This window comes from Arachis hypogaea, chromosome 1 (assembly GCF_003086295.3).
Source record: "Arachis hypogaea cultivar Tifrunner chromosome 1, arahy.Tifrunner.gnm2.J5K5, whole genome shotgun sequence".
Lineage (NCBI taxonomy): Eukaryota > Viridiplantae > Streptophyta > Magnoliopsida > Fabales > Fabaceae > Arachis > Arachis hypogaea.
The window spans coordinates 72,986,283-72,994,993 of NC_092036.1; positions in this window are offsets into that span (position 1 = coordinate 72,986,283).

Genomic DNA, 8,711 nt, shown 5'->3' on the forward strand with positions numbered 1-8,711 from the left:
TTTTTTATTTTTTTACTAATAGAAAAAAATTATTTTTTTAGTTTGAAAATTAAAAAATAATAATAAATTTATAGATCTGTTGTTTACTAGATATTGCTTGACTTTATTTTATTTTCCTAATTTAAATAAAATAATTACATAAGATTTAAAAATAAAAAAAATTTAGTTTTTGAAACCTTTAAATTTTTTAAAAATATTATTTTATTTTTCTATTCACTGGATAATGCTTACACCCTACCGTTGTCTTTTTTTCCTCCATTTGTTCACAAATTAAGAATAAATTAATTTAAAAAATTTAAAATTTTTTTATTTTTTTACTACTAGAAAAAAATATTTTTAGTTTAAAAATTAAAAAAGTAATAAATTTATAGATCTGTTATTTACTAGATATTGCTTGGCTTTATTTTATTTTTCTAGTTTAAATAAAACAATTTAATTATAAGATTTAAAAATCCAAAAATAAAAAATTTACTTTTTGAAACTTTTAAATTTTTTAAATATATTTTTTTATTTTTTTATTCGTTGGATAATGCTTACACCCTACCGTTGTCTTTTTTTCCTCTACTTGTTCACAAATTAAGAATAAATTAATTTAAAAAATTTAAAATTTTTAAATTTTTTTGTTTTTTGGTTATTTTTGGAATTTTTCATTTTTCTACTATTATAAAAAATTTATTTTTTAGTTTTAAAATTAAGAAAAATAATAAATTTACTGATTTTTTGTTTACTTGATATTGCTGGACTTTATTCTATTTTTTTTAATTTAAATAAAAAAAATTTAATCTTATAATTTAAAAATTAAAAATTAATAAATTTAGTTTTTTTAAAAATATTTTTGTTATTTTTTTATTTATCGGATAATGCTACACCCGACAGTTGACTAAATTAATTTTAAAAATATAAAAATTTTCAATTTTTTATTTTTTAGATATTGTTGGAATTTTTATTTTTCTACTATTAGAAAAAAATTTATTTTTTGCTTTAAAAATTTAATAATAATAATAAATTTACATATTTGTTGCTTACTGGATATTGTTAGACTTTATTTTATTTTTCTAATTTAAATAAAAAAGTGTATTCTTATAATTTAAAAACTCAAAAATAAAAAATTTATTTTTTTCAAATTTTTATTTTTTAAAAGTATTTTTTTATTCACCGAATAATGCTACACCCATACAGTTGACTTTTTTTTCGCTGCACTTGTTCGAAAATTAAGAATAAAGTAATTAAAAAAATAAAAACTTCAATTTTTTTGGATATTATTGGAATTTTTTATTTTTTTACTACTAGAAAAAAATTATTTTTTTAGTTTAAAATTAAAAAAGTAATAAATTTATAGATCTGTTGTTTACTAGATATTGCTTGACTTTATTTTATTTTTCTAGTTTAAATAAAACAATTTAATTATAAGATTTTAATTTCAAAAATCTAAAAATTTTAAATTTTTTATTCTTTAGATACTGTTGGAATATTTTTATTTTTCTACTATTATAAAAAATTTATTTTTTGCTTTAAAAAATAAAAATTAACAATAAATTTACATATCTGTCGGTTACTGGATATTGTTAGACTTTATTTTATTTTTCTAATTTAAATAAAAAAGTTTATTCTTATAATTTAAAAACTCAAAAATAAAAAAATTATTTTTTTCAATTTTTTATTTTTAAAAGTATTTTTTTATTCACCGAATAATACTACACCCGGACAGTTGACTTTTTTTCCGCTGCACTTGTTCAAAATTTAAGAATAAAGTAATTAAAAAATATTAAATTTTCAATTTTTTATTTTTTGGATATTATTGGAATCTTTTATTTTTTTACTACTAGAAAAAAAATATTTTTTTAGTTTTAAAATTAAAAAAATAATAAATTTATAGATCTGTTGTTTACTAGATATTGCTTACTTTATTTTATTTTCCTAGTTTAAATAAAACAATTTAATCATAAGATTTAAAAATCCAAAAATAAAAAATTTAGTTTTTGAAACTTTTAAATTTTTTTAAAATATTTTTTTATTTTTTTATTCGCTGGATAATGCTTACACGCTACCGTTGTCTTTTTTTGCTCCACTTGTTAACAAATTAAGAATAAATTAATTTAAAAAATTTAAAATTTTTAAATTATTTTATTTTTTGGATATATTTTGGAATTTTTCATTTTTCTACTATTATAAAAATTTTATTTTTTAGTTTTAAAATTAAGAAAAATAATAAAGTTACTGATTTTTTGTTTACTTGATATTGTTGGACTTTATTTTATTATTTTAATTTAAATAAAAAAATTTAATCTTATAATTTAAAAATTAAAAATTAAAAATTTAGTTTTCTTGAAATTTTTATTTTTTTAAAAATATTTTGTTATTTTTTTATTTACCGAATAATGCTACACCCGACAGTTGACTAAATTAATTTTAAAAATCTAAAAATTTTCAATTTTTTATTTTTTAGATATTGTTGGAATATTTTATTTTTCTACTATTAGAAAAAAATTTATTTTTTGATTTAAAAATTAAAAATTAATAATAAATTTACATATTTGTTGCTTACTGGATATTGTTAGACTTTATTTTATTTTTCTAATTTAAATAAAAACGTTTATTCTTATAATTAAAAACTCAAAAATAAAAAATTTATTTTTTTCAAATTTTTATTTTTTAAAATTTTTTTTATTCACCGAATAATGCTACACCCGAACAGTTGACTTTTTTTTCGCTGCACTTGTTCAAAATTTAAGAATAAAGTAATTAAAAAATATTAAATTTTCAATTTTTTTATTTTTTGGATATTATTGGGATTTTTTTTTTACTACTAGAAAAAAATTATTTTTTTAGTTTAAAAGTTAAAAAAATAATAAATTTTTAGATCTGTTGTTTACTAGATATTGCTTGACTTTATTTTATTTTTCTAGTTTAAATAAAACAATTTAATCATAAGATTTAAAAATCCAAAAATAAAAAATTTAGTTTTTGAAACTTTTAAATTTTTAAAAATATTTTTTTATTTTTTTATTCGTTGGATAATGCTTACACCCTACCGTTGTCTTTTTTTCCTCCACTTGTTCAGAAATTAAGAATAAATTAATTTAAAAAATTTAAAATTTTTATTTTTTATTTTTTGGATATTTTTGGAATTTTTCATTTTTCTACTATTATAAAAAATTTATTTTTTAGTTTTAAAATTAAGAAAAATAATAAAGTTACTGATTTTTTGTTTACTTGATATTGTTGGACTTTATTTTATTATTTTAATTTAAATAAAAAAACTTAATCTTATCATTTAAAAATTAAAAATTAATAAATTTAGTGTTTTTAAAATTTTTATTTTTTTTAAAAATATTTTTGTTATTTTTTTATTTACCAGATAATGCTACACCCGACAATTGACTAAATTAATTTTAAAAATCTAAAAATTTTCAATTTTTTATTTTTTAGATACTGTTGGAATTTTTTTATTTTTCTACTATTATAAAAAATTTATTTTTTGCTTTAAAAATTAAAAATTAACAATAAATTTACATATCTGTTGGTTACTGGATATTGTTAGACTTTATTTTATTTTTCTAATTTAAATAAAAAAGTTTATTCTTATAATTTAAAAACTCAAAAATAAAAAATTTATTTTTTTCAAATTTTTATTTCTAAAAGTATTTTTTTTATTCACCGAATAATACTACACCCGGACAGTTGACTTTTTTTCCGCTGCGCTTGTTCAAAATTTAAGAATAAAGTAATTAAAAAATATTAAATTTTCAATTTTTTTATTTTTTGGATATTATTGGAATTTTTTATTTTTTACTACTAGAAAAAAATTATTTTTTTAGTTTTAAAATTAAAAAAATAATAAATTTATAGATCTGTTGTTTACTAGATATTGCTTACTTTATTTTATTTTCCTAGTTTAAATAAAACAATTTAATCATAAGATTTAAAAATCCAAAAATAAAAAATTTAGTTTTTGAAACTTTTAAATTTTTTTAAAATATTTTTTTATTTTTTTATTCGCTGGATAATGCTTACACGCTACCGTTGTCTTTTTTTACTCCACTTGTTAACAAATTAAGAATAAATTAATTTAAAAAATTTAAAATTTTTAAATTTTTTTATTTTTTGGAATTTTTCATTTTTCTACTATTATAAAAATTTATTTTTTAGTTTTAAAATTAAGAAAAATAATAAAGTTACTGATTTTTTGTTTACTTGATATTGCTGGACTTTATTTTATTATTTTAATTTAAATAAAAAAATTTAATCTTATAATTTAAAAATTAAAAATTAAAAATTTAGTTTTTTTGAAATTTTTATTTTTTTAAAAATATTTTTGTTATTTTTTTATTTACCGAATAATGCTACACCCGACAGTTGACTATATTAATTTTAAAAATCTAAAAATTTTCACTTTTTTTATTTTTTAGATATTGTTGGAATATTTTATTTTTCTAATATTAGAAAAAAATTTATTTTTTGATTTAAAAATTAAAAATTAATAATAAATTTACATATTTGTTGCCTACTGGATATTGTTAGACTTTATTTTATTTTTCTAATTTAAATAAAAAAGTTTATTCTTATAATTTAAAAACTCAAAAATAAAAAATTTATTTTTTTCAAATTTTTATTTTTAAAAGTTTTTTTATTTCCCGAATAATGCTACACCCGAACAGTTGACTTTTTTTTGCTGCACTTGTTCAAAATTTAAGAATAAAGTAATTAAAAAATATTAAATTTTCAATTTTTTTATTTTTTGGATATTATTGGGATTTTTTTATTTTTTACTACTAGAAAAAAATTATTTTTTTAGTTTGAAAGTTAAAAAAATAATAAATTTTTAGATCTGTTGTTTACTAGATATTGCTTGACTTTATTTTATTTTTCTAGTTTAAATAAAACAATTTAATCATAAGATTTAAAAATCCAAAAATAAAAAATTTAGTTTTTGAAACTTTTAAATTTTTTAAAAGTATTTTTTTATTTTTTTATTCGTTGGATAATGCTTACACCCTACCGTTGTCTTTTTTCCTCCACTTGTTCAGAAATTAAGAATAAATTAATTTAAAAAATTTAAAATTTTTAATTTTTTTATTTTTTGGATATTTTTGGAATTTTTCATTTTTCTACTATTATAAAAAATTTATTTTTTAGTTTTAAAATTAAGAAAAATAATAAAGTTACTGATTTTTTGTTTACTTGATATTGCTGGACTTTATTTTATTATTTTAATTTAAATAAAAAAACTTAATCTTATCATTTAAAAATTAAAAATTAATAAATTTTGTATTTTTAAAATTTTTATTTTTTTAAAAATATTTTTGTTATTTTTTTATTTACCGGATAATGCTACACCCGACAATTGACTAAATTAATTTCAAAAATCTAAAACTTTTAAATTTTTTATTCTTTAGATACTGTTGGAATATTTTTATTTTTCTACTATTATAAAAAATTTATTTTTTGCTTTAAAAATTAAAAATTAATAATAAATTTACATATCTGTCGGTTACTGGATATTGTTAGACTTTATTTTATTTTTCTAATTTAAATAAAAAAGTTTATTCTTATAATTTAAAAACTCAAAAATAAAAAATTTATTTTTTTCAATTTTTTATTTTTAAAAGTATTTTTTTTATTCACCGAATAATACTACACCCGGACAGTTGACTTTTTTTCCACTGCACTTGTTCAAAATTTAAGAATAAAGTAATTAAAAAATATTAAATTTTCAATTTTTTTATTTTTTGGATATTATTGGAATCTTTTATTTTTTTACTACTAGAAAAAAAATATTTTTTTAGTTTTAAAATTAAAAAAATAATAAATTTATAGATCTGTTGTTTACTAGATATTGCTTACTTTATTTTATTTTCGTAGTTTAAATAAAACAATTTAATCATAAGATTTAAAAATCCAAAAATAAAAAATTTAGTTTTTGAAACTTTTAAATTTTTTTAAAATATTTTTTTATTTTTTTATTCGCTGGATAATGCTTACACGCTACCGTTGTCTTTTTTTGCTCCACTTGTTAACAAATTAAGAATAAATTAATTTAAAAAATTTAAAATTTTTAAATTATTTTATTTTTTGGATATATTTTGGAATTTTTCATTTTTCTACTATTATAAAAATTTTATTTTTTAGTTTTAAAATTAAGAAAAATAATAAAGTTACTGATTTTTTGTTTACTTGATATTGCTGGACTTTATTTTATTATTTTAATTTAAATAAAAAAATTTAATCTTATAATTTAAAAATTAAAAATTAAAAATTTAGTTTTTTTGAAATTTTTATTTTTTTAAAAATATTTTGTTATTTTTTTATTTACCGAATAATGCTACACCCGACAGTTGACTAAATTAATTTTAAAAATCTAAAAATTTTCAATTTTTTTATTTTTTAGATATTGTTGGAATATTTTATTTTTCTACTATTAGAAAAAAATTTATTTTTTGATTTAAAAATTAAAAATTAATAATAAATTTACATATTTGTTGCTTACTGGATATTGTTAGACTTTATTTTATTTTTCTAATTTAAATAAAAAAGTTTATTCTTATAATTTAAAAACTCAAAAATAAAAAATTTATTTTTTTCAAATTTTTATTTTTTAAAATTTTTTTATTCACCGAATAATGCTACACCCGAACAGTTGACTTTTTTTTCGCTGCACTTGTTCAAAATTTAAGAATAAAGTAATTAAAAAATATTAAATTTTCAATTTTTTTATTTTTTGGATATTATTGGGATTTTTTTTTTACTACTAGAAAAAAATTATTTTTTTAGTTTAAAAGTTAAAAAAATAATAAATTTTAGATCTGTTGTTTACTAGATATTGCTTGACTTTATTTTATTTTTCTAGTTTAAATAAAACAATTTAATCATAAGATTTAAAAATCCAAAAATAAAAAATTTAGTTTTTGAAACTTTTAAATTTTTAAAAAATATTTTTTTATTTTTTTATTCGTTGGATAATGCTTACACCCTACCGTTGTCTTTTTTTCCTCCACTTGTTCAGAAATTAAGAATAAATTAATTTAAAAAATTTAAAATTTTTTATTTTTTATTTTTTGGATATTTTTGGAATTTTTCATTTTTCTACTATTATAAAAAATTTATTTTTTAGTTTTAAAATTAAGAAAAATAATAAAGTTACTTATTTTTTGTTTACTTGATGTTGTTGGACTTTATTTTATTATTTTAATTTAAATAAAAAAACTTAATCTTATCATTTAAAAATTAAAAATTAATAAATTTAGTGTTTTTAAAATTTTTATTTTTTTAAAAATATTTTTGTTATTTTTTTATTTACCAGATAATGCTACACCCGACAATTGACTAAATTAATTTTAAAAATCTAAAAATTTTCAATTTTTTATTTTTTAGATACTGTTGGAATTTTTTATTTTTCTACTATTATAAAAAATTTATTTTTTGCTTTAAAAATTAAAAATTAACAATAAATTTACATATCTGTTGGTTACTGGATATTGTTAGACTTTATTTTATTTTTCTAATTTAAATAAAAAAGTTTATTCTTATAATTTAAAAACTCAAAAATAAAAAATTTATGTTTTTCAAATTTTTATTTCTAAAAGTATTTTTTTTATTCACCGAATAATACTACACCCGGACAGTTGACTTTTTTTCCGCTGCGCTTGTTCAAAATTTAAGAATAAAGTAATTAAAAAATATTAAATTTTCAATTTTTTTATTTTTTGGATATTATTGGAATTTTTTATTTTTTACTACTAGAAAAAAATATTTTTTTAGTTTTAAAATTAAAAAAATAATAAATTTATAGATCTGTTGTTTACTAGATATTGCTTACTTTATTTTGTTTTCCTAGTTTAAATAAAACAATTTAATCATAAGATTTAAAAATCCAAAAATAAAAAATTTAGTTTTTGAAACTTTTAAATTTTTTAAAATATTTTTTTATTTTTTTATTCGCTGGATAATGCTTACACGCTACCGTTGTCTTTTTTTACTCCACTTGTTAACAAATTAAGAATAAATTAATTTAAAAAATTTAAAATTTTTAAATTTTTTTATTTTTTGGAATTTTTCATTTTTCTACTATTATAAAAATTTATTTTTTAGTTTTAAAATTAAGAAAAATAATAAAGTTACTGATTTTTTGTTTACTTGATATTGCTGGACTTTATTTTATTATTTTAATTTAAATAAAAAAATTTAATCTTATAATTTAAAAATTAAAAATTAAAAATTTAGTTTTTTTGAAATTTTTATTTTTTTAAAAATATTTTTGTTATTTTTTTATTTACCGAATAATGCTACACCCGACAGTTGACTAAATTAATTTTAAAAATCTAAAAATTTTCATTTTTTTATTTTTTAGATATTGTTGGAATATTTTATTTTTCTACTATTAGAAAAAAATTATTTTTTGATTTAAAAATTAAAAATTAATAATAAATTTACATATTTGTTGCCTACTGGATATTGTTAGACTTTATTTTATTTTTCTAATTTAAATAAAAAAGTTTATTCTTATAATTTAAAAACTCAAAAATAAAAAATTTATTTTTTTCAAATTTTTATTTTTTAAAAGTTTTTTTATTTCCCGAATAATGCTACACCCGAATAGTTGACCTTTTTTTTGCTGCACTTGTTCAAAATTTAAGAATAAAGTAATTAAAAAATATTAAATTTTCAATTTTTTTATTTTTTGGATATTATTGGGATTTTTTTATTTTTTTACT